The sequence below is a fragment of the Hyperoodon ampullatus genome (genome assembly GCF_949752795.1).
Source record: "Hyperoodon ampullatus genome assembly, chromosome: 17".
Taxonomy (NCBI): domain Eukaryota; kingdom Metazoa; phylum Chordata; class Mammalia; order Artiodactyla; family Ziphiidae; genus Hyperoodon; species Hyperoodon ampullatus.
Window position 1 is genome coordinate 53,382,499 of NC_136930.1, and position 27,404 is coordinate 53,409,902.

Consider the following 27,404-nt stretch of genomic DNA (forward strand, 5'->3'; position numbering starts at 1 on the left):
CGTATTGGTTGAGAGTCCGCCTGCCGATGTAGGGGACACGGGATTGTGCCCCGGTCCGGGAAGATCCCGCATGCCGCAGAGCGGCTGGGCCTGTGAGCCATGGCCGCTGAGCCTGTGAGTCCGGAGCCTGTGCTCTGCAACGGGAGAGGCCACGGCAGTGAGAGGCCCGCGCACCGCAAAAATAATAATAATAATAATAATAATAATAATAATAATGTTGATATAGTATTATCCCTTTATGGAATTAGGTCCTTGGACTATCCACATAAGCTCTTTCAGTCACAGAACAGGTATTGAGCACCAGTATGTGCTCAACTGGGGAGCTCCTAGATGAAATGTCCTGGGTGTTTGCTCAAGGAGATAAACATAACATTTAATCAGGCATTTTGGAGCACTAATGATAGATACGAAAACAACAAATAAAACATAATACTAGGTCTCTGGGTCTGATTTCTTCATATAATTTGGGTCTCTGAGGCTACTATGATAACCACTTCTCCATTGTCTTAGTCTATATTTCAAGCTCTGGGAATTCTATTTTCAGGAGAGGACCCTATATCCATCATATATATTTTAGTTTGAATTTGAATTATCATGTAATTTCTTGCAAGTTATCTGCATTTTAACTCATCTCAAGTAGTAAGATGAATGACTAATTTTTTTTTTTTTTTTTTTTTTTGCGGTACGTGGGCCTCTCACTGTTGTGGCCTCTCCCGTTGTGGAGCACAGGTTCCGGACGCGCAGGCTCAGTGGCCATGGCTCACGGGCCCAGCCGCTCCATGGCATGTGGGATCCTCCTGGACCGGGGCACAAACCCGCATCCCCTGCATCGGCAGGCAGACTCTCAACCACTGCACTACCAGGGAAGCCCTGAATGACTAATTTTTAAAGTACAACTTCTTGTATCTTTTCAGAGTAGAATTGATAGTGTGAGAATGGAGAAGACTAAAGATTTTGGAGTAAAGAAGTAACACTTAAAATTAACCTGCAATATATGAGAAAAGCAGATTCAAGTGAAAAATCTGGAGCTAGACATTGGAATAATTCAAGAAAAGTAAAGAGTATCAGAGTTGTGACCAAGACAGAGGTGAAAAATACCAGGGAAAGACAAATGATAAAACCTGTGAGTTATTTGAAGTGGGAAGTACAGAAGGAAGACTAAAGGTTGAAAATGATTATAAAAAATATTTTCCAGGGCTTCCCTGGTGGCGCAGTGGTTGAGAGTCCGCCTGCCGATGCAGGGGACACGGGTTCGTGCCCCGGTCCGGGAGGATCCCACATGCCGTGGAGCGGCTGGGCTCGTGAGCCATGGCCGCTGGGCCTGCACATCCGGAGCCTGTGCTCCGCAACAGGAGAGACCACAGCAGTGAGAGGCCCGCGTACCACAAAAAAAAAAAAAAAAAAAATTTCCAAAGCATGGGTTCCTTGAGTTAAGAAGGATTCTGGAATAAAAAGGAGGCTTAATAGTCAAAAGATTTTATGATATACTTTGGAGAATGTTAAATTAATTTAGGTAGGAATTTTCAATCCTTTAATGTATTAATCTCCATTGTGAAAGTTTAAAAGGGGTATATAGTATATGGCTATGAGTTTAAAACTTTTTTTTTAATCTGGTAGACTGAATATACACATGGAAAATGGCCAGACTATATATGACAAGAGAACCTGACCCACATGAGAAGTCCAGGGAGCCAGACTACAACCTCTGCAGCAATCGGTCAAGAACAGTCAGAACTGGTCAAAGACAGCCAACTTCCCTCATTTTTGTTCCCACCTCCAACTCAGAATCAATCAGAGAAAGCCAAATATGCTGCTCAGATGAATCAGATAAGATGTTCTGCTTCTAACTAGCACACTCCAGGTTCCCCTTACCAATAATTTCCACCAGAGCAAACTGGAGGCCTGGTTTGCTTGTTTGCTTGCTTGCTTGCTTCCCTCCCTCCCTCCCTTCCTTCCTTCCTTTCCTCCCTCCCTTCCTCCCTTCCTCCCTCTTTCCTTTCTCTTCCCTTCCATTCCTTTCATCCTCTGCTCCCTCTCTCTCTCACTGTAAAGGTTTCCCACTCTATTGACTGCCTTAAAGTTTCTGCTAAAAGCAAGTGATGTCGCTGACTCCCTTGGTACAGTAAGCTCTGAGTAAATGATCACTGTTTGTTTTCACTTGCACGGTCTTAATTTATTTTCAATGACTCCAGTACAGTTTATTTATATATACACACCAACAAACACACATAAAAATAACTGCAAAATATGTTTCATAGAACAATGCATAACTTCATGAGTATACTATAAGCAATACCCTCTGGCACTTTATATTCCATTCCATTCTATTTATTTAAAAAATGCTGATTCTAACTTATTAAAATTATTTAATGGCCCACTAATAAATATGACTTTTACATTGCAAAGCAATTGTACACAGACTTTCTAAAGTTTATTTGACTCCAGAGTCATGTGTTCCCAAACTACCTCTTGGGAATTGTTTCTACAGATTACTACCCTTGGGAAAGGGTGTATACATTTCGAGCAGGGATTACTGGAAGAATAGGGATATGATTAACAAGTAAGAAAATCAGAAAAAGAACCCGGTTTTTAATGACAGGTATTTAGTTCAACATAATTCTGATTAGGAATTACAGCTCAGAGAAACAGAAAAAAAGTACTGAAATCAAGAAAGAAAAGAGTTTCATAAAATTCTAGTTTTCTTTCTTGAAGCTTCTTTAAAGTTTATCCTTCCTCTCAAAGCAAGAATTTTGGTATTCTGTCCTACTATCTACTATGAAATTGGAAGTATGCATTGGACAGAACAAATCTTAATAAAGAGAAAGTCTTGTTTATTAGAAACTGAAGGGACAGTCTAAATGCAGATAAAAATTTTAAACAGGCTTAGTTCTCCCGGTTGAAAATAGAAGAGACTCCCTCTCACCTTCGTTTACCTAAGAGCTTTCACTGTAGAAAACTTGGAATTGTGAGTTCGTTCTGCTTTTTTCAAATGTGTATAAAACGTTTCAAATGCTACATAAGCCACTCGTCAGTCTCAAAGTTTAGGGATGTTTCCACAAGAACCTTTAAGCCATCTCTTTGAGATGTAATAATCAGGGAAGACAGCATCCCTATCTCCCCTCTCTGTGGGAAGGAGGGAACCTAACTTTGGTGGGTACCTCACTCCAAGTTAAAAAACTACCTCCTGTCATAAAAATATGAGGGGCTGGGCCTTCCCTGGTGGTGCAGTGGTTGACAGTCCGCCTGCCGATGGAGGGGACGGGTTCGTGCCCTGGTCCAGGAGGATCCCACATGCTGTGGAGCGGCTGGGCCCATGAGCCATGGCCACTGAGCCTGCGCGTCCGGAGCCCGTGCTCCACAACGGGAGAGGCCACAACAGTGAGAGGCCCACGTACCACCCCCCCAAAAAAAAAAAAATATATATATATGTATATGAGGGGCTTATTTTTCCTTTAGGTAAAGCCAACAAAGATAGTCATTCCAATTACAGGTGAATTTAGGATGAATTATGTGTGGCAAGTGGTGCTGTCCAGTCCGTTTACCTAAGGACTATTTATCATTTATCTTTAGAACATGTATGAATGGATTATACCTAACTGACTATATGAAACCATAAAATGTCTTTCTGTCTTTGCAATCTCTTTCATGGATTGCCTGTGATGCACATCAGATCCTGGCTTAATGCTTATTAAATAATAAAACAGTTTCCTTTACCTACAGTTTCTATGGTGAGGTTTTCTGGGTTAGCAGGTGATTTTGTTTTTAATTTTATTTTCCGAACAACAACCACATACAGAATTATAATTTTTTTCTTAGTGGAAAGTATTTCTATTTTTAAAAGTTTTGTTTTGTTTTTGTATTAAGGTTTGGTGGTGAAACAACTGGATGTGGGAGAAATACAAGGAAAATTGGAAAAATATACAGTGGACTATTGTGAAGGATGCAAAGCCTAAATAATCCTTTACTTCATGAGTATTCTTACATTATATAACATTAAAAAAAGAAAAAATATATATAAATATAGTTTCTTGCTTGGAGTGGCTATAGTAGAGTTCTTTATGGTATAATATAGACTAAATAAGCCATAAATTCTCTTCTAGCCACATGATTCTTTTTTATATATTATCCATGTTGAAAAAAAAGATATTTTTCATTAACAGCTCCTTGACTTCCAAATAGCCTTTCAATCACCACATAATTGAATAAAAAAAAAAGTCTGATGAAAAACTAGAGGAGTTTAAATTATACAAGTTTAAATTAATCCTACCTTTAGAACATAGATTCTCTTTTGAAATCAGCATTTTAACCTTTCCATAAATTAATCAAGAAAATATTGTAAAGTAGATTTATATAAATGGCAAACTAAATATTTATAATTTAAAAGAAATGATACAAATTTTACTTTTACTTGTAAGCATTCTTAAAATTCTAACATGATTCAAGCTCAAATTCTCCAGAATAAATCTACTGTGTAAATCATGTACACAGCTATTATTTGCTTTATGAATTCTCATATGCATGTGTAAAGTCAAAGTCATACATCAACACTAAGATAAATATAGATACCCACACTATATCTATATGTCTTCAATCCCATTTACCCATTAATAGAAATCTCTTGCATTCCTATACACTAACAACAAAAGATCAGAAAGAGAAATCAAGGAAACAATCCCATTTACCATCACATCAAAAAGAATAAAATACCTAGGAATAAACCTACCTGAGGAGACAAAAGACCTGTACTTCAAAAAAAGACCTGTACTCCAAAAACTATAGGATGCTGAAGAAAGAAAGAAAAGATGACACAAAAAGGTGGAGAGATATAACGTGTTCTTGGATTACAGGAATCAATATTGTGAAAATGACTATACTACACAAAGCAATCTACAGATTCAATGCAATCCCTATCAAACTACCAATGGCATTTTTCACAGAACTAGAACAAAACATTTCACAATTTGTATGGAAAGACAGAAGATCCCAAATAGCCAAAGCAATCTTGAGAAAGAAAATCAGAGCTGAAGGAATCAGTCTCCCTGACTTCAGACAATACTGCAAAGCTACAGTAATCAAAACAGTATGGTACTGGCACAAAAACAGAAATATAGATCAATAGAACAGGATAGAAAGTCCAGAGATAAACCCACGCATCTATGGTCACCTTATCTTTGACAAAGGAGGCAATAATATACATTGGAAAAAAGACAGTCTCTTCAACAAGTGGTGCTGGGAAAACTGGACAGCTACATGTAAAAGAATGACATTAGAACACTCCCTAACACCATAGACAAAAATAAACTCAAAATTAATTAAAGACCTAAATGTAATGCTGGATACATAAAACTTTTAGAGGAAAACATAGGCAGAATACTCTTTGACATAAATGGCAGCATGATTTTTTTTTTTTATTAGTTTCTGCTTTATAACAAAGTGAATCAGTCATACATATACATCTGTTCCCACATCCCTTCCCTCATGCATCTCCTTCCCTCCCACCCTCCCCATCCCACCCCTCCAGGCGGTCACAAAGCACCGAGCTGATCTCCCTGTGCTCTGCGGCTGCTTCCCACTATCTATCTACCTTAAGTTTGGTAGTGTATATATGTCCATGCCTCTCTTTCGCTTTGTCACAGATTACCCTTCCCCCTCCCCATATCCTCAAGTCCATTTTCAAGTAGGTCTGTGTCTTTATTCCCGTTTTACCCCTAGGTTCTTCACAGCATGATTTTTTTCAATCCCCCTCTAGAGTAATGAAAATAAAAACAAAAATATACTGAGACCTAATTAAAGTTAAAAGTTTTTGCATCACAAAGGAAGCCATAAACAAAACAAAAAGACAACCCTCAGAATGGGAGAAAATGTTTGCAAACGAAGCAATGGACAAGGGACTAATCTCTAAAATATACAAACAGCTCATGCAGCTCTATGTTGAAAAAACAAACAACCCAATAAAAAATTGAGCATAAGATGAAATAGACATTTCTCCAAAGAAGAAATACAGATGGCTAAAAAGCACATGAAAAGATGCTCAACATCACTAATTATTAGAGAAATGCAAATCAAAATTACAATGAGGTATCACCTCACACCAGTCAGAATGGCCATCATCAAAAAAGCTACAAACAATAAATGATGGAGAGATTGTGGAGAAAAGGGAACCCTCCTACACTGTTGGTGGGAATGTAAATTGATACAGCCACTAGAGAACAGTATGGAGGTTCCTTAAAAAAAAAAAAAAAAAAAAAAAAAAACTATAAATAGAGCTACCACATGATCCAGCAATCCCACTCCTGGGCATATATCCGGAGAAAACCATAATTCAAAAAGATACATGCACCCTGGTATTCACTGCAGCACTATTTACAATAGCCAGGACATGGAGGAAACCTAAATGTCCATCAACAGAGGAATGGATAAAGACGATGTGGTACCTATATATAGTGGAATATTTCTCAGCCATAAAAAAGAACGAGGGCTTCCCTGGTGGTGCAGTGGTTGAGAGTCCGCCTGCCCATGCAGGGGACGTGGGTTCGTGCCCTGGACCGAGAAGATCCCACATACCGCGGAGCGGCTGGGCCCGTGAGCCATGGCCGCTGGGCTTGCGCGTCTGGAGCCTGTGCTCCGCGACGGGAGAGGCCGCGGCAGTGAGAGGCCCACGTACCGCAAAAACAAAAAAAAAGAAAGAAAGAAAAAAGAACGAAATAATGCCATTTGCAGCAATATGGATGGACTTAGAGATTGTCATACTGAGTGAAGTTAAGTCAGACAGAGACAAATATATGATATTGCTTATATGTGGAATCTAAAAAAAAGGGTACAAATGAAATTATGTACAAAACAGAAAAAGAGTTACAGATGTAGAAAACAAACTTATGGTTACCGGAGCGGGGGAAGGAGGGAAGGGACAAATTGGGAGATTGCGATAGACATATATACACTACAATATATAAAATAGATAACTAATAAGGACCTACTGTATAGCACAAGGAACTCTACTCAATATTATGTAATGGGCTATATGGGAAAAGAATCTAGAAAAAGAGTGAATATATGTATATGTATAACTGATTCACTTTGCCGTACACCTGAAACTAACAGAACATTGTAAATCAACTATACTCTAATAAAATTAATTTAAAAAATTAAAAAAATAAACTCATCCTAGGATTAAAATTGGAAAAAAAAAAAAAGAAAGTGATGGCATTAGGAGGAGGGGCCTTTTGGAAGTGATTAAGTGATGAGGACAAAGCCTTCATGAATGGGATCAATCTCCTTATAAAAGACACTCCAGAGAGCTACCTTGCCTCTTCTGCCATGTGAGGACACAGCGAGAATTCAGTGGTCTACAACTCGGAAGAAGGCTCTCACCAGACATCTACCAGTACCTTGATCTTGGACTTCCAAGCCCCCACGACTTTGAGGAATAAATTTCTGTGGTTTATAAGCTCCCCATTCTATAATATTTTTGTTAGAACAACCCAATTAGACTAAGACAGGGAGGTAGCTGGAGGAGCTGCAGATATTAAAGACAGTGTCACTTATTCTTTGTAAGCATAATACTGAGCAGCATCTCGTGCATGTGCATAGTGTACTGACACAACAGTATTTGTTGATTTGATGTGGAGTTTAGATTCAGGTTGTATTTTGGAAGAGGAATCATTGCTCATACAACCAGCAGGATTTTAGTCTTTACTATCTTGAAATCTTCTTTATCCCATACCTTTATTTGCATAGATAAGACAATAAAGCAGTTGAAGATAATATAAAAACTAGATCCCTCGTTAAATTAAAGTGAAAGATGCAGAGAAAAGAGTGATTTGATAAGTGATATATGGTATTAAATTTACACGAGGCAAAAAATGATGCTACATCAAATGGATAAAGAGAATAACTAATGAGGATGAAATTCAAGAGAAAATGGCTGATTAAAACTCACTTTATTCCCTAATTTTGGTTATGACCAAATAAAGAAATAAAGAATTAAAGACAAAATGACTGTGCTACTTAGACTAATTTGTTTGTCATTATTCTTTAGGTAGTATTTCTAAACTAAAAAGACACAGATAGTATTAACAAGTCTCATATGCTGTTAAATCTGCAATTTTCTTAATTCAAAATATACATTGGATCCATGCTGAAACTATAAAAATGTATAATTACTTTGAAGAATCATTTTATTTACAATGAGTTTTTCATATACTATGTTAAGGCTGTATATAAAATCCCGAGCAACAATTTGTCAGAGAGATACATTGTGGACTGCATCTGATTTTCCACCAACCGAATATAATTAATTGGTTGTAGTGCTACAGATATGAGATTATGAGCTAAGTAACACAAACACAAAGGATCTCTCTTATTGAGCAATCATAATCTTCTGTGGCTTCTTTCCAACTCTGTTTAGCATGTGAACAAGACATTTTCTGTTGAATTAAACTAACAAAGGGGATGATTGAGCATTTAAACTCCAAGGACTATTCTTGCAGGGTGTTACATACTGCTTCAAGATTCTTAATGACTTCAGTAGAAATGGCATAATTTTCCTTCCCACTTTGAAAATTGGCTTTTTAAAAATGGTTACCATCAGCCAATATATAATTTAAAATGATAGAATGAAAATGTAATTGTTTCTATTTTTACATTAATGGTACTGTGTAATATCAATTATTTTACAACATATGATTTTTAAAATTTAGGATTGATTCTACAGCATTAGTCTATTTTATATTAGTTTTCTGAAAGTAAACTCTTATTCAAAAGGAAATGTAATAGTGAAATACTATTGGATTCTAAATGGTATTTTTAAAATGTTTAAAGTTTGTATTCACTATATGTGAAGTCATTTCATTAACCAAAAAGGTGATTTTTAAAAAGTCAGATCATTAAATCTTAGTATTGAGAATTTGATTTGTCATATTTTCCAGATGGTAAACTCTTGTGTTGGCATCAATTTGAAATTATCTGGTGTAGTGCTAATTTTCTTTTCTGACAAGCATTTTCTTTTTATTTATCATAAAAAAAAAAGGCATTAACACTATGGTTAATTGGGGGTAGTCATGTGATAGAAAATGCAGATCATTTGGAAGCATTAAGTTTCGGCAGGTTCAGCCCAAATTCCCCTACATTAAGATTAGATAAAGTGCTCTCAAGACAATAAACTGATTATGACAACTAAACAGTACAAGCAAATTTATTAGATGAATGACTTGGGAAATTGAACAATAAAAAAACAGAGGTAACATAAAGTTCCAAAACAGCGAACAAAGAATATTTGAGTTAGATGTATTTTATCTGCTTATAATAACTTAACTAAAAATAACAAAAAATTAAAATACACTACATATATACCAGAGTCAATGGAGGTTAACTGTTAAAAACAAAAGAAAACAGGTATGTACACAATCAAACCCTTTGTATATTTCCATTCAGTATGAATGAGTGCTGTTAACATGGTTTTATTCCTTCAGATCTTGTCCTACGTATATATATATATTTTTTTCTTTTGTTTTGAACATGAATGATACCATGCTATAAACAGTTTTTGCTACTTGTTTGATTCTTTCAACAATTATGAACATTCATCCATGTTTATATATACAAAATTACATTCTTTTTAATTGCACTTCATTTTAATTTAATTATTAAATATTTCCAAACTGAGGGAATTTAGAAGTTTGTTTATTTTTTTTTATATTATAAGCAATGCTTTGAAGAGCAGGCACATATTTTTATTTTTGCAAAACAATATTTCTGTGGGACAGATTTCTAGAAGTAAAATACGAAGCTAAAAGTTATGAACTTTTGGCTTCCCTGGTGACGCAGTGGTTAAGAATCCGCCTGCCAGTGCAGGGGATATGGGTTCGAGCCCTGGTCCGGGAAGATCCCACATGCCGTGGAGCAACTAAGCCCGTGCGCCGCAACTACTGAGCCTGTGCTCTAGGGCCCGCGAGCCACAACTACTGAAGCCCGCGTGCCTAGAGCCCATGCTCCGCAATGAGAAGCCACCGCAGTGAGAAGCCCGAGCACCACAACGAACAGCAGCCCCCGCTCTCTGCAACTAGAGAGAAGCCCATCTGCAGCAACAAAGACCCAACGCAGACAAAAATAAATAAATACATAAATAAATTTATTTTTTAAAAAGTTATGAACTTTTTTGGTTTGTTTTGCTGTATTGGCTAAATTTATTTATTTATTTATTTAGTTAGTTAGTTAGTTAGTTAGTTAAATTATATTCCCACTAAGAGTGAATAAGAGTACAGGACTCGAAAGGTGGGAAGGCATGAGGAACAGGCATTGGTCTTTGAGCAGGGACCTGGGAGCAGGGCAGTCTTTCATTTCACAGGAAGGAGGAGAGATAAGAAGGGTAGTGATACCACTAGCTGTATAGATATGGTGTCAGGAAGCTGAGATGTTTCTAATTGCTTCTAGTTTCCTAATGGAGTATGAGATTAGATTATCAACTGGTACTAATGTGTGTGAGGAATCTGAAACTTTAGAAGGAATGAAACAGTGGTCTTAGAGTGTGGGAAAGAAGGAACTTAGTTGTGGTAGGCCCCCCTAAATCCTCCCCCCCCCAAAAAAAAAGAAGCTACCCAAATCTCTGGAACTTGTAACTGTTACTTATTTGGAAAAAGAGTATATGCAGACATAACTAAGTTAAAGATTTTGAGAGGAAAAGATTACCTTAAATTATCTGAGTGAGTCCTATATGCCATCCTAAGTGTCCTTATAAGAGAGAGGCAAAGAGAAATAATACAGACACACAGAAAAGGCAATGTGAAGATGAAGGCAGAATGTGAAGTGATGTGGCTATTAGTTTAGACCAGCTGGGGCAGTCAATAGAATCTGGAAGAGACAAGGAAAAAATTCTCCTCTTTACAAAGCCCCTGAAGGAATCACAGCCTTGCCAGATTTCAGACTTTTTGCCACCAGAACTGAGAGAATACATTTCTATTGTTTTAAGCCAACAAGTTTGCAGTAATTTGTCACACTAAGAAACGAGTGTCCTTAAGAAACTAATACACAAGTGAAATGCATCATCCTATAATATTAAATTAACATTTGGGTTGCATAGTTATGAATATGAAGTATATTTACTTGGTCAGGTTTCTGTGGAAAGAGGGTATTTGCTTTCAACCAGGACTGGAATGTTTCTAGATAAGTATGGTACTACAGAAACAGTGAGAAGTAAAGAACACAATTTAATGGTTTCAGAAGAGATTGGTTATAATAAAGGACTAAACTGGAATCTAAAATGGAAACAAAACATGAGAGAGTCATGATGAATAGTAAAAGAATTAAAGAAAAATAAATTGGATTTCTCAATAAATTGGGATTACACTTCTTGCGCAGTGCTAAAATAAGAAAGCTAGAAGGGAAGAAATAAGGTCACTGACTGGAAGCTTGCAGTAGAAATGCCACAGGAAATATAATTATTGGTGATAATAATAACATTTCCTATGTGGCCAAAATGGCATGATGGCAAAAGATGGTTGGGAGTAAGTGAAGGAAATGAGATATTAGAGTTTTAATATGGGTCATCTTCATTTAGGTTTGTATATGCTTATTTATACAGCTTATAGTGGTGTGACAGTTATAAGTTCTGAAGTTTGATTTTTCAATGGATATTGTAATGCATAGTGGGGAATGGATATTTGCTTTTGTTCTGGCTTTAAAAAAAGTCCCCCTAGCATTATTTGCCCATTTTGTGTGTGTGTATGTGTGCAAACATATCCTGATATTGATATGGGAAAATCAACTTCTATCAACTTGCTCATGGTATTTAAGATGACTGCACCCCATTCTCACCCCCCAAATCTAGTTGTGGAATTGCTAACAGGACTAAAGCATATTAGTACTGTCTGTTACTTTGTCATGTAATTGATTCAGTGAAGGACACATGACACAAGTCAAGTAAATAATCTAAATCTGGGGTTTGTCTTTGATCAAGAAAATGGGTGTGCTATTTCCCACTGTAAATATATCTGGACAGGCATAGCCCAGGAAACTGCTGGGAGTGCTCTTGAGACGACACGGGTAAAAATACCTAAGGATGGAGGTGACACCAAGGAAATGAAAACAAGGAACAGCAGGTGATGAGCAACTTCTATTCAGAAACTCAAACACCAAATCAAGGTTTATCTGACCCCTTAATTATTTAGCTGTTCAGGGAGTTAAAAAAATAAATTAAATTAATCCCTGTCATTGAATTAATCCCATTGGGGTAGTATTATTATTTTTCTTTGTGACATGAAATAGAAGTACTCATTATAGACACGTGATGTTACTGTCTTGGGCCGCCACATCAGTGTCACTGGTAATCTCATTTTAAGAGGATGGATCTACTCTAAAAGTGAAGTAAGTGCTTCAAGTTCTCCCGAGTTACTGAATTTCTACTATGACTGCATCTACAGATGAAAAGCAATAAAAAAAATAATAACCCAATGAGAAAAGTCATACTATTGGCATGACATTAAATAGCACAGAATATTCATCAGAAAGCTGTGCACTATTTTGAATTCTACATCTGTATTGGTACATTATATAAATACAAATCTTGGTTTCCTACAACTAATACTTCATTTTCCATCACTATGAGTTTACGTGTTAGATAGCACTGTAACATTGAAGACTTACAAATTAAGAATAACAACACTTATAAAAGAGCATTTTCAACAAATTAAGTTTTAAAAGTTGTTGTTGAGTACATCTTTGTAATTTGTACTAGTTATAATATTATTTTGTAGCTCTTCAAATATACATCTACAGCCTGAATTGTGAAAACTTTCTATAAAGTTACAGAAACTTAGGCTTATTAGGAAACCTCACTAAAATGGAGTTGGAAGGCCAGAAGAGGGACTTCTCACATGTGTATCCCTAGAGGTCAATACAGATTCCAACAAAAAGACATCCATCTTGCATCTCTGGCAGGAAGCGACACTACTTGACTACCACCAGCAGAAAAAAGAAAGGTTTTCTACTTGTCTGGAAACAGCTCAGCCAAAGAAAGGCTGTCACAACTCAGCCAATGAAAAGTCACTATACTTTGAACTCAATTTTCTCCAATAGAATAGCCCCTCACAATCTACCTTCTTCATAAAAGAGCTCCTCTCCTTTGTTTTACCTGACTTACAGGTGGTTTGCCTTTGTTTTACCAAACTGCAATTATTTGCTGCTCATAAATAAATCCATTTTGCTGGTTGTTTTCTTGTTTCAGGGTAACAAAGGTAATATCAAATGTCAATCCCTATAGCATTTGCTACAGCTTTTTTCATAGCTGTTTTCAAGCCACCTTCATTAGAGAATTTTGTTTCAGAAAAATATACCTGACCTATTTCTTCAGGCAACAATTTGCAATAACATGCTCAATGAACACTTGTTCATTGAGTTGAATTAAAGGTAGTTACATAATATAAAGTACATCCACAAGTCAGATAATTGAAAGAAAATTTTCAATCCTGAAAGCTATATATCAAGAGTAGGAGCCAGTGCTATTCAAGAACTAATGGGGCTATGCCTTGAAAACTTGTTTAGGTCTTGTCCATGATGTTACAAATATTAATTTACAAGACAAGCAGGAATGTGTTTGGGATGTTGCCTTGTCTTTTTGTCAATGCCACTATAATTCTAACTTATGGTCATTGCATGGGAAGTCCAGTCATGTTGATTAATTTCAAAGACTTTTTTTTTTTGTTTTGTTGGAGTGATGACAGTAGCAGAAAAAATGGAAATATTGCTTATCTTTATCAGATGGCATTGATTTTTCAGCTATACTCTTGAATTCCCAACTCTGCAACAGAGATAAAGAGAGGATTCAGTATTCTCTTGCTATCATGATGCAAAGAATAAAGTTAAATCAGCAGAAACTAATTTAACACAGAGACAGCCTCAAAACCTGTTAAGTTCTCCCTCAACTAAGATGGGAAGAGAGTGGGTAAATTATATACTGAAAGGGGCTAGTATTCACTAATTTTAATGGTTTTGGTTCCTTTTACATTTGTGTACTTATTTAATTAGATTAATTTGTGATGACGTTAACCAAGAATAGACATTGTCCCAATAGATTTATTTTAGAAGATCTGCATGTAAAACAATAATTTTCACAAATTATTTTAATTCAATCTTCACTTATGAGAGTAAGGGTTAACTCTATAAAGTTTGGCTGTCAAAAAAAATATTAAAACTCATTGATGCAACCTTATATGTAATTAGTAAGAACTTAAAAATGTGTATCTTACAATAAACTAAATGCATATTAAAAGAAAATATATTTTATCTCAAATCACACTTGATCAAGTAAAGGGTAGGATTCCTTTCAATATGTGTTTTAAAAATATACAGTAAGGGGCTTCCCCGGTGGCACAGTGGTTGAGAGTGCACCTGCCGATGCAGGGGACACAGGTTCGTGCCCCGGTCCAGGAAGATCCCACATGCCACGGAGTGGCTGGGCCCGTGAGCTATGGCCACTGAGCCTGCACGTCCGGAGCCTGTGCTCCACAACGGGACAGGCCACAACAGTGAGAGGCCCGCGTACCGCAAAAAAAAAAAAAAAAAAGTAAGTTTTATTTATTTTACCCTTTTTCAGTTAAGAATGTGTTTGAGCTTTTAAATGTCATCAACTAGCCCTCAAGGAGGATGACTTCACTTCTCTACTATGGAACATACTTGGAAGTAGCTATAGTAAACAATATTATGTCCTAATAATGTAATAATAGTTCTTCCCCAAAGAATACATGACTGTCCTTCGCCTTATTCAGCAAAAATGTAAAATGTAAAATAAAAAAAAAATAGATATAATCATGCCACTCCAGATTGAATAGGTCATTAGATTGATGCATACTTTATTTGACAATTTAAAATGTTTTTGTATTTCTATTTTGGCTAAATAAACAAGAAGTTGAATATACAGCTTTTCACATAGTGTTTGTTAGTTATTTTTAAAATAAACCTGAAGTCTTTTATAAAGAAATATCATCTATTAATATCAATAAAACTACTAATTAAGGAATACAGTACTTCTTTTCTTTGAATTTTTGAATTTTATTTTATTTATTTTTTATACAGCAGGTTCTTCTTAGTTATCTATTTTATACATACCAGTGTATGCATGTCAAACCCAATCTCCCACTTCATCCCACCACCACCCCCGCCACCACTTTCCCCCCTTGGTGTCCATAAGAACACAGTACTTCTAAATGTAGGCTGTACAATTAAAAATAAGGATAAATCCTAATTATGCAAAAATGGGTTGAACAACTTTAATAAGTAAAACTGGAGAAAGAGATAAAAAGGTAAGTGATTTGTAAATTATAATGTAATTGGTATTGAAATAATTTTAAAAACTCTTAGAATATATGTATTTACTACTTTGGTAAATATATTATGAAAAGAGCTTTTAGTCATATGGTAATGAGATTATGTTAGTACTATTCAGAGAGAGAAAAAAGAGAGAAAGATTTAGAGAGAGAACACCAGTGAGAGATACAGCAGCAAAAGAACAATATTGACTTTAAACAATAATAATTAAATGCTAATCTTAGTATGAAACTAACACTTTTCTTTGACACTGGGCAAAACTGTTAGTGAACATGTTGAGATTTGTACATACCTAAAAGGCAGATAATAATAACACTACAAAGAGGTGCTGTGAGGCTTAATTAATTTCTCCAGAGTACTCTGGACATGAGAAAATGCATATGCAGCATGGGCATTTCATCACTATTATTCCTCCAGGAGTTTTCTTTTGATATTGCCTACAGAGGCTACATGGTAGACTGCCAAGTTACTGAACACCCCGAAGGAGCTACAAATACCTTATTGAACAGTCAAACAAATAAATTAAAAGACAGACCTTTGGAAGAAACCTTAAGTAAATGCATGTTGGCTACTCGGGGATGAAGGAATGGATCAAATAAATTAACATTATAATTTACAGTTTAAGAGAAAGAGAAAATAATGTATGTATATAAGCTAAAAGTCCTGAAAGAATAGGAGGGAGGAAAAGAGGAGACAGACAAGAAAGAGAAAGAAACTATATATATATATATATATATATATATATATATATCTTAAGATGAAGAAAAGAAAAGGAAGTAAAGGGGGTTAATTATGAGGGGGACAACAGGTAGATGGAGTGGGTATGGGTTAAGGTCATGTTAAATACTAGTAAATTGGCAAAAAAATAATTTAGATGGTCATCAAATTTTAAAGTGTTTGGAAAGCTGTTATCTTCAAAATTAAAAAAAAAAGATTTCTGCAGCAGAATTGAAATTGCTATTCAGAAATCAAATGATTTAGTGAGTTATTTGATCAAAGAAATGATAGACCATTAGTTCTTCTAGTCAGGGCTGAATTCACAAGGTTTTTGTGATGATTTATTGAAAATATTTCCATGTAAAACACTTAGAAGGATGTTTAACAAATAGAAAGTGCTCAAAAAACTTTTTAAGAATTACCATTACTTAAATTATAATGAATACACAAGTTAAAGTTGCACTGATTTCTTACTATGTCTGTTTTTCTCTTTGAAATTAAATATTTTATAGTTAAATTATTTTTTTATTTTTTTACATCTTTATTGGAGTATAATTGCTTAACAATGGTGTGTTTCTGCTTTACAACAAAATTAATCAGTTATACATATACATATGTTCCCATATCCCCTCCCTCTTGCGTCTCCCTCCCACCTTCCCTATCCCACCCCTCCAGGCGGTCACAAAGCACCCAGCTGATCTCCCTGTGCTATGCGGCTGCTTCCCACTAGCTATCTACCTTACGTTTGGTAGTGTATATATGTCCATGCCTCTCTTTCGCTTTGTCACAGCTTACCCTTCCCCCTCCCCATATCCTCAAGTCCATTCTCTAGTAGGTCTGTGTCTTTATTCCTGTCTTACCCCTATGTTCTTCATGACATTTTTTTTTTCTTAAATTCCATATATATGTGTCAGCATACAGTATTTGTCTTTCTCTTTCTGACTTACTTCACTCTGTATGACAGACTCTAGGTCCATCCACCTCATTACAAATAGCTCAATTTCATTTCTTTTTATGGCTGAGTAATATTCCATTGTATATATGTGCCACATCTTCTTTATCCATTCATCCGATGATGGACACTTAGGTTGCTTCCATCTCTGGGCTATTGTAAATAGGGCTGCTATGAACATTTTGGTGCATGACACTTTTTGAATTATGGTTTTCTCAGGGTATATGCCCAGCAGTGGGATTGCTGGGTCATATGGTAGTTCTATTTCTAGTTTTTTAAGGAAACTCCATACTGTTCTCCACAGTGGCTGTACCAATTTACATTCCCACCAGCAGTGCAAGAGGGTTCCCTTTTTTCCACACCCTCTCCAGCATTTATTGTTTCTAGATTTTTTGATGATGGCCATTCTGAGTGGGGTGAGATGATATCTCATTGTAGTTTTGATTTGCATTTCTCTAATGATTAAAGATGTTGAGCAACCTTTCATGTGTTTGTTGGCAGTCTGTATATCTTCTGTGGAGAAATGTCTATTTAGGTCTTCTGTCCATTTTTGTATTGGGCTGTTTGTTTTTTTGCTATTGAGTTGCATGAGCTGCTTATAAATTTTGGAGATTAATCCTTTGTCAGTTGCTTCATTTGCAAATAGTTTCTCCCATTCTAAGGGTTGTCTTTTGGTCTTGTTTATGGTTTCCTTTGCTGTGCAAAAGCTTTTAAGTTTCATTAGGTCCCATGTGTTTATTTTTGTCTTCATTTCCATTTCTCTAGGAGGTGGGTCAAAAAGGATCTTGCTGTGATTTATGTCATAGAGTGTTCTGCCTATGTTTTCCTCTAAGAGTTTGATAGTGTCTGGCCTTATATTTAGGTCTTTAATCCATTTTGAGCTTATTTTTGTGTATGGTGTAAGGGAATGATCTAATCTCATACTTTTACATGTCCCTGTCCAGTTTTCCCAGCACCACTTATTGAAAAGACTGTCCTTTCTCCACTGTACATTCCTACCTCCTTTATCAAAGATTAGGTGACCATATATGCGTGGGTTTATCTCTGGGCTTTCTATCCTGTTCCATTGATCTATCTTTCTGTTTTTGTGCCAGTACCACACTGTCTTGATTACTGTAGCTTTGTAGTATAGTCTGAAGTCAGGGAGCCTGATTCCTCCAGCTCCATTTCTCGTTCTCAAGATTGCTTTGGCTATTCGGGGTCTTTTGTGTTTCCATACAAATTGTGAAATTTTTTGTTCTAGTTCTGTGAAAAATGCCAGTGGTAGTTTGATAGGGATTGCATTGAATCTGTAGATTGCTTTGGGTAGTAGAGTCATTTTCACAATGTTATTTCTTCCAATCCAAGAACATGGTATATCTCTCCATCTATTTGTATCATCTTTAATTTCTTTCATCAGTGTCTTATTATTTTCTGCATACAGATCTTTTGTCTCCTTAGGTAGGTTTATTCCTAGATATTTTATTCTTTTTGTTGCAATGGTAAATGGGAGTGTTTTCTTGATTTCACTTTCAGATTTTTCATCATTAGTATATAGGAATGCCAGAGATTGCTGTGCATTAAGTTTGTATCCTGCTACTTTACCAAATTCATTGATTAGCTCTAGTAGTTTTCTGGTAGCATCTTTAAGATTCTCTATGTGTAGTATCATGTCATCTGCAAACAGTGACAGCTTTACTTCTTCTTTTCCGATTTGGATTCCTTTAATTTCCTTTTCTTCTCTGATTGCTGTGGCTAAAACTTCCAAAACTATGTTGAATAAGAATGGTGAGAGTGGGCAAACTTGTCTTGTTCCTGATCTTAGTGGAAATGGTTTCAGTTTTTCACCATTGAGGACGATGCTGGCTGTGGGTTTGTCATATATGGCCTTTATTATGTTGAGGAAAGTTACCTCTATGCCTACTTTCTGCAGGGTTTTTATCATAAATGGGTGTTGAATTTTGTCGCAATCTTTCTCTGCATCTATTGAGATGATCATATGGTTTTTCTCCTTCAATTTGTTAATATGGTGTATCACGTTGATTGATTTGCATATATTGAAGAATCCTTGCATTCCTGGAATAAACCCCACTTGATCATGGTGTATGATCCTTTTAATGTGCTGTTAGATTCTGTTTCCTAGTATTTTGTTGAGGATTTTTGCATCTATGTTCATCAGTGATATTGGCCTGTAGTTTTCTTTGTGACATCCTTTTCTGGTTTTGGTATCAAGGTGATGGTGGCCTCGTAGAATGAGTTTGGGAGTGTTCCTCACTCTGCTATATTTTGGAAGATATAGTTAAATTATTAACTCAGAAGGTTTGATACTTTAAGAACAATCTCAAGTCATGGTTTGAGTGATACTTAATTTTTCTAAATGATTATCAAACTTGGAAGAGATCTTCCTCTCAAAATCAATGTAATATGTGAATACTGTTTGTTCCAGGGGAAGTAGCTAACTATTTTAAAATATGAGTAGCAGAGAATAATTCACTCACCAGATATTTGGCAAACAACTACTTTGTACCAGCCCTTTGTGAAATAATATTCCGGGAATAAAGATTAGAAGTTGATCTAAAGAAGTTTACCATGTAGTGAAGAGAATTCAGATACATAAATAATTTAATAAATTAGAACTGATAAGTGCTAAACAAGAATACATGACAAATGACAAGAAATTCCTGAGGATATAGTTATATTTGCAATGATAATTCATAAGAGAAAAAAATTCAATAAACTACTTCCCTGTGTTATATTCATCCCTTTGTACTGTTTACAGCTTCCAAGGAAAAGGCTGTACTGTGAAAGGTCCATGAATTTAGAAGGAAGGAAGAGGTCATTGGACAGTCCTCTTTTTGTGTCTTGTTTTGAAAGTCCCTCTGGTGGTGGCAGAGAACATACATAATAGTTTTTTTAAAAAATTGTTTTCTGGGACAAAAGTGTCTAACTCTGAGAGAAATCCTTGAGTAAAAAAATAAAAATAAAAATACTTTCTATTAGAACATCCCAATTACTCTACAAATCTGGCTTGTCCTATGTACAGTTAAATATGAGCTGTATTAGATAATGGTTATTATCTAAGTCTGCTGATAAATAAAACAAACACATCTACAGAAAATCCTAGAAAATTTAGAAAAGCACAATGTGAGTGGAGGAGAAAATTAGGTGTAAATTTGGCTTTTCTTGCCCCCAACAATCCAGGAAACAAACAACTTGAGTATATTAAATCCCAATGGGACATTCTGATCTTGCTAATAATGAAAAAAATTCTGGATCAGAGTTTCCCATATAAGTGTTAATTAGAAGTATTCTGTATTCATATCTCAGATACCCATTTATCTTAATTTTCACTGACAAATATTTTACAATTTTATGTTCCAGTGTTGTGTGCTAGACTAAATACAAAGATAAATAAAGAGACAATTCTTGCTGACAAGCAGCTTATAGTCCAGGTGGAAGAGAGAACATGTAAACCAATACTTGTAACCTTCAGGTTGCTAAAAGGTGCTCAGAACTTAAGGTCAGCTTTCTCCTTGAATGAGAGGTCTGGGTCTATTGGGTCAATGTCATTTTAGGAAAATATATGTTTCAGGCACAGCCACTCAAATATTGATCACTGTCATACTCTCACTCACCACGTGGAGAAATCTGCCAAGAATAACATAATACTTTTTGCTGTTTTTATTGATTTATCATCCAGCTTTGACTCCTTGGGCAGGAATTAGTTGTGGGTTAAGATGTGTGACTTTAACACAAATCCTCATCCATGCACTATCAAAATCTAAAATTTTAAATTATATACCTTAAGAAACAAGGTACACAGGAAATTGAGACCATATCTCAATTTTCTATTTTATGAAAACAGACTGTGTTCAAGTCCTCTTCTGTTTAAATTATACTTTAGTAGCTAATTCATGTTTGGAAGCCTACCAGCTAGCATAATATTGGCATGTAAGTATACAATATATGTAGAATGGATGAATAAATGGTCTCATTGCTTTTGGATGAGTTAAACGCCAACCCCTTGTCACTGACAGATTTCCCTTAGGCCCTCAACATTTCCCCCCATATTTCTACAGATGTTTTTTACACTGCTAACAGAATTAGCTTTCTTCATAAATGTTTTTGTTAAATCCTGGTAACTCTTAGTTAAAACCCCTTCCTGTGTTTTCTAGGTCCATTCACACTCTGACCTATCTGCCTAACAGGCCCACAGCATGGGTTCCTGGCATTCTAGTCACACGCACCTGCTTGCGGCCTCTTGAACACCACATTCTCTGTGCTTCTGTGTCCTTATGAGAACTCCCCTCAGCTTGCAGTGTAATTTCTCCATTTCTCTGCTTGGTAAATGTACTCAATGCTTCAGGATTCCACTGGTCTATGAACTCTGTGAAGATCTGCCTATTTGGTGTTCTTTGATTTTCTTCTCTTTGCTGTTCTATAGAGTTATGGTTAACTCTATAATATTGTTAATTCAACGTTGTGTATTTATCTCCCCTGCTGGACTATGAGATAGAAACTGTACTGTCTTACAGTTTATATTTTTAGTGTAGTGCTTGACTACAGTAAACTCTATTGAATAGGCAAATGAATAAATGAATGAGTATATTTTTGTCAGTGAAGAATGGAAGGAAATCCCTGGACCCATGCCAGCAACTAGTTCCCTGACAGAAATTAGAGGTTTTTCATCTAACAGGCTCATAGAAATAGCTGAATCACTTTTGCAAAAATTTACTTTCGTATCTTAATTGTTTTCTCTTTAAGATGTTTTGAAAATACTTTAATATTGTTAAATATTTACCTCTTGTGCTCACTTTTAGAAAGGTTAAGGTAAGCATCAGTGGAACTAAAAATCTAGGGGAGAGATAAGACTTGAAGTAAGGCAGAAATAATTAACTGGATGAACCACTGGGCAGCTTTCTGTATCTAGCACAATTTGCTTGAAGGGAAGGCATATGCAAATGTAGATACAAGAAAACACTGCATATAAAAGGGCATATTATTTCTGGAAATTTCTGAGAACTTGACAGGATACCAAATTTAGTAATAGGTGGAGAAGCAAGCATTTAATTAGAACCATTTATGACATACTCCCTCTCTGGAAGATTTTTGGAATTACCTAAACTAGAGCTTCATCTCTTTAAGGCTTTAGTCTTTTGTTAAAAATGCTGAAGCTTTTCAGAGGTAATATATTGATTACTAATTGGTGTTTGACACTTGAGATGAGATCAGGCGTGTTCAGGGTGCCATGGCCATAGACAAGTGCTGGACACTTTAAAGTGATCCATAGCTAAAGGCAGATTTTCTTGAAAGGTAAAGGATAGAACTTGGCACAGAAATTTTAAAGGAAAAAGTGCTATGACAAGTTAACATAAGTCCTGGCTTGCCCTGGACAGTTTCAGTTTATGCCTATGGTGTCACTGTTGTTATTAATAGCATCCCATATCATTCTCAGAAGTGCCCTGGTTTGAACAATAAACTATACTGTCACCTCAACAATGAGGCAAAAGAAAAATGGGAGTGATGAGATACATAATAAAGCTGCTGGATGTGCCAAAACCAAATATAGACTTCATAACGAGTGACCCTGATCCCTTAGGACTAATTCCTACTATTCTAAAGGAAGCTTTAGCTGCATATCTCATTTATGCAGTTAAGGAATATGATAACAATGAAGAAAAACCTTTCTTGACCTTTTCCAAGTAGTGAGTTTATGAATCCATTACTATAGCTTATATTTTCGCCCATGCAGATCTTTATTGCAGATTAAAACATTTAGTGTCTGAAGTAGATTATTTATTAATGTAAATTATTGTATAAAATCATCTCCTATTCTTAGAACTATGATTGCATTCTGATGATACTTTGATTGATAGCTAGATGAAAAACAGTCTTGATCAGTAATGAACATGTAAGTGTACAGTGATATAACCTGACCTTGGTTTATAAATTGTGGTATCACTGCTGCACATGAATGTTGGGGGGAGGGGAGATTAGTCCAGGGTTCCATAAAAATATGGAACAATACGGTCCTGGAACAAAAAACAGAAGTATATATCAATGGAACAGGACAGAAAGCCCAGAGATAAACCCATGCACCCATGGTTAACTAATCTATGAAAAAGGAGGCAAGGATATACAATGGAGAAAAGACAGTCTTTTCAATAAGTGGTGCTGCGAAAACTGGACAGCTACGTGTAAAAGAATGAAATTAGAACACTCCCTAACACCATACACAAAAATAAACTCAAAATGGACTAGGGACCTAAATGTAAGACCGGGCACCATAAAACTCTTAGAGGAAAACATAGGAAGAACACTCTTTGACATAAATCACAGCAAGATCTTTTTTGATCCACCTCCTAGAGTAATGGAAATAAAAACAAAAATAAACAAATGGGACCTAATGAAACTTAAAAGCTTTTGCACAGCAAAGGAAACTTCAAACAAGACGAAAAGACAACTCTCAGAATGGGAGAACATATTTGCAAATGAATCAACAGACAAAGGATTAATCTCCAAAATATATAAACAGCTCATGCAGCTCACTATTAAAAAAACACACAACCCAATCCAAAAATGGGCAGAAGACCTAAATAGACATTTCTCCAAATAAGACATACAGATGGCCAAAAAGCACATGAAAAGCTTCTCAACATCACTAATTATTAGAGAAATGCAAATCAAAACTACAGTGAGGTATCACCTCACACCAGTTACAATGGGCATCATCAGAAAATCTACAAACAACAAATGCTGGAGAGGGTGTGAGTAAAGGGAACCCTCTTGCACTGTTGGTGGGAATGTAAATTGATACAGCCACTATGGAGAACAGTATGGAGGTTCCTCAAAAAACTAAAAATAGAATTACCATATGACCCAACAATCCCACTACTGGGTATATACCCAGAGAAAACCATAATTCAAAAAGACACATGCACCCCAATGTTCATTGCAGCACTATTTACAATAGCCAGGTCATGGAAGCAACCTAAATGCCCATCAACAGATGAATGGATAAAGAAGATGTGGTAAATATATGCAATGGAATATTACTCAGCCATAAATAGGAAGAAAATTGTGTCATTTGTAGAGACACGGATGAATCTAGAGACTGTCATACAGAGTGAAGTAAGTCAGAAAGAGAAAAACAAGTATCGTATATTAACGCATATATGTGGAACCTAGAAAAATGGTACAGATGAACCAGTTTGCAGAGCAGAAATTGAGACACAGATGTAGAGAACAAACGCATGGACACCAAGGGTGGAAAGCAGCAGGGGTGGTGGGGGTAGTGGTGTGATGAATTGGGTGATTGGGATTGACATGTATACACGGATGTGTATAAAATGTATGACTAATAAGAACCTGCTGTACAAAAAATAAATAAAATAAAATTCAAGGGAAAAAAAAGAAATAAGTATATCTGAAAACAAAAGCACACATATCTTAGGATTTAAAAATTTTGCACATAATAAGGTTGCACAGAATTTACTGGCTGTTTTTATAAACAGAATGAGGTATTAGTCAATCTCTAAAGATGAGTGCAATGAGGAAAAGCCATACACACACAAAAATACATATATCTGTACTAAGACCTAGAGCACCAACAATTAAGAAAGAAATGTGAAAAAATGTGTAAAACAGCTATGATTTCACCACTACAAAATTATTAGCCAGGGATGAAATCATTAGCCACTTAACAATCTCTTGGCAATATTAAGTTTTCAACTTTCAGTCTAAATGTCTATGAACAATACAATCACTTCCTTTACTCCAATTCGTCTGCATGGTTCTGTGGTAAATATTCAACCATACCTTTTTGAAGGTTTCAGTAGAAATTAACCAAGATACTGCTTGCTATTCTTTGCTGAACGACTCAATTATACAGCTTCACATACATTTTGCAACCCAAGTCAGAGATGTTACAGAGCATGCAATTTTAAATTAGCAAAGATTTCACTCAAAAAAAAGCATTCAAGTTCACACAATTTAAGTCTACAATAACTTTTAAAATTTAACCTTTAAATATTTATCAGGCAAACTCATTCTTTCCTTGGTAATAAAACTGGTCATGTTAATAAGGCCAAGGGCAAGTAGAGAAAAAAGACCAGGCCGAATTATAAAATTTTCTTAAAGAACCTTGCCTAATCAGCAAATTTAATAATTAGCTATTTCTCTACTAACTGAATGCTGCTGAATTTGTCAAAAGCAATTTAAATATATTTAATAGCTACCTCAAGTTAAGTGAAATCATGTACTTGTCAAAATAGTTCACAAAAAATTGGTTCTGCATTAAAGATACTGAAAAAGAGTCAATTAGTTGGGTTTAATGAGAATAGAAAAAGGACAAACTACTGTCCTGAACAGTCCGTGTATGTAGTAACCATATTTCCTCTTTGTTGAGTGGCAGTCCTACAGTGCTTGCTAGATCCATGGAGTTTATTTTCAATCTGTACTGTATGTCGGATTCGTGGTGGTGTCAAAACCACTAAAGGAAAACATTTTCTCCATATCTTCAAGCATGTCAGCAAACAACCCACCTCCAAAAGAAAACTCCTGGAAATGGTGCCTTAGTCTACTGGAACCATCCTGGCGTGTCTGGAAGTGATCTGCAAAACGCTTCGTGGACCGAGTGTTTTGGTTTTGACCAAAAAAAACAAAGTCTTTAAGTAAGTCATCAAAATTGAAGGTAAATGACTGCTCAGAAGGACTTCCACTAGCTCTTTGTCCTTTACCATTAGTAAGAGCACTATGTCCAAGTGTATCATATTCTTTTCATCTATTAGCATCTGAGAGTGTTTCATATGCTTCTTCAATCTCTCTGAATTTTGCTTCAGCATCAGGTCTCTTATTTTTATCAGGATGGCACTTCATGGCCAACTTGTGAAAGGTCTTCTTGATTTGGCACGCTGATGCTGACTTTGGCACACATAAGATACCAGAGTAACTTTCTGAGGCCAAAATTAATTCGGTTACCATTAAAATGCAGTTTTCAAAGATGAAAACTGACTGGGGAGTATTCATTTCTAATATCCCGACCCCGGCACCCTACGCGCACGTGGAAAACTGTTGTTGCTGCTCAGCCTGGTGTCACTTCCGGCCCCAACCCCTGAAAGGGCAGCGCTGAAGCCCACAAATGTTTTTAATGGCATCTAGAATGATGAATCCTTTCCAGACGGTTTTCAGTTTACTTTCCCCAGATCCATCAGATGAATCACTATCTATGGCAGCTATAGCCTTTTCAAATGTATTTCTTAAATAATAAGACTTGAAAGTCAAAATTACTCCTTGATCCATGGGCTGCAGAATGGATGTTGTGTTAGCAGACATGAAAACTACATTCATCTTGTACACCTCCATCAGAGCTCTTGGGTGACCAGGTCCATTGCCAATGAACAGTAGTATTTTTAAAGGAACTGTTTTTTTTGTTTGTTTTTTGTTTTTTTCCTGAGCAGTAGGTCTCAACAGTGGGATGAAGATATTCAGCAAACCATGTTGTAAGCAGATGTGCTATTTTTAGGCTCTGTCGTTCCATTCATAGAGCACACGCTGAGTAGATTTAGCATAATTCTTAAGAGCCCTGGGATTTTCAGAATGGTAAATCAGCACTGGCTTTAAGTCACCAGCTGCATTTACCCCTAACAAGAGAGTCAGCCTGTCCTTTGAAGCTCTGAAGCCAGGCGTTGACTTCTCCACTCTAGCTATGAAAGTCATAAACAGCATCTTCTTCCAATATAAGGCTGTTTTGTCTGTACTGAAAATCTGTTATTTAGTGTAGCCACCTTCACTGATTATCTTAGATAGATCTTCTAAATAACCTGCTGCAGCTTCTGCATCAGCACTTGCTGCTTCACCTTGCACTTTTATGTTACGGAGACGGCTTCTTTCCGTAAACCTCATGAACAGCCTCTGCTAACTTCAAACTTTTCTTCTGCAGCTTCTTTACCTCTCTCAGCCTTCACAGACTTGAAGAAAGTTAGGGCCCTGTTCTGGATTAGGCTTCGGCTTAAGAGAATGTTGTGACTGGTTTGAATTTCTTTCCAGAGCACTAAAACCTGCTCCATTACCAGCAATAAGGCTGTTTCACTTTCCTTATCATTTGGGTATTCACTGGAGTAACACTTTTAACTATCTTCTAGAACCTTCCCTTTGCATTCACAACTTGGCTAACTGGTACAAGAGGCCTAGCTTTTGGCCTGTCGCGGCCTTCTATATGCCTTCTCAGTAAGCTTAATCATTTCTAGCTTTTGATTTAAAATGAGAGACTGTGACTCTTCCTTTCACGTTAACACTTAGAGGTCACTGCAGGGTTATTAGTTGGCCTAATTTCAATATTTTATTCTCAAGGGTCTATAATTTGTATGCATGTACACTTTTTTATTTTCTTTTCCTAAGTCAGTTGCCTAAAAATTTAATCATTTGTTCTCTTACCTTT

The 27,404-nt window shown here is 36.1% G+C and overlaps 1 protein-coding gene and 1 pseudogene across 4 annotated transcripts in view; both read right to left on the reverse strand.

Annotated features, from left to right (window-relative positions):
• CSMD3 (CUB and Sushi multiple domains 3) overlaps positions 1-27,404 on the reverse strand; it is a gene marked incomplete at its 5' end in the record, with an annotated part of 1,086,230 nt that overhangs the window by 462,985 nt on the left and 595,841 nt on the right. The window lies entirely within an intron of this gene.
• LOC307065459 (dnaJ homolog subfamily B member 9-like) lies at positions 25,321-25,993 on the reverse strand (annotated as a pseudogene). The gene has a single exon. The product of its transcript is annotated as a dnaJ homolog subfamily B member 9-like (transcript).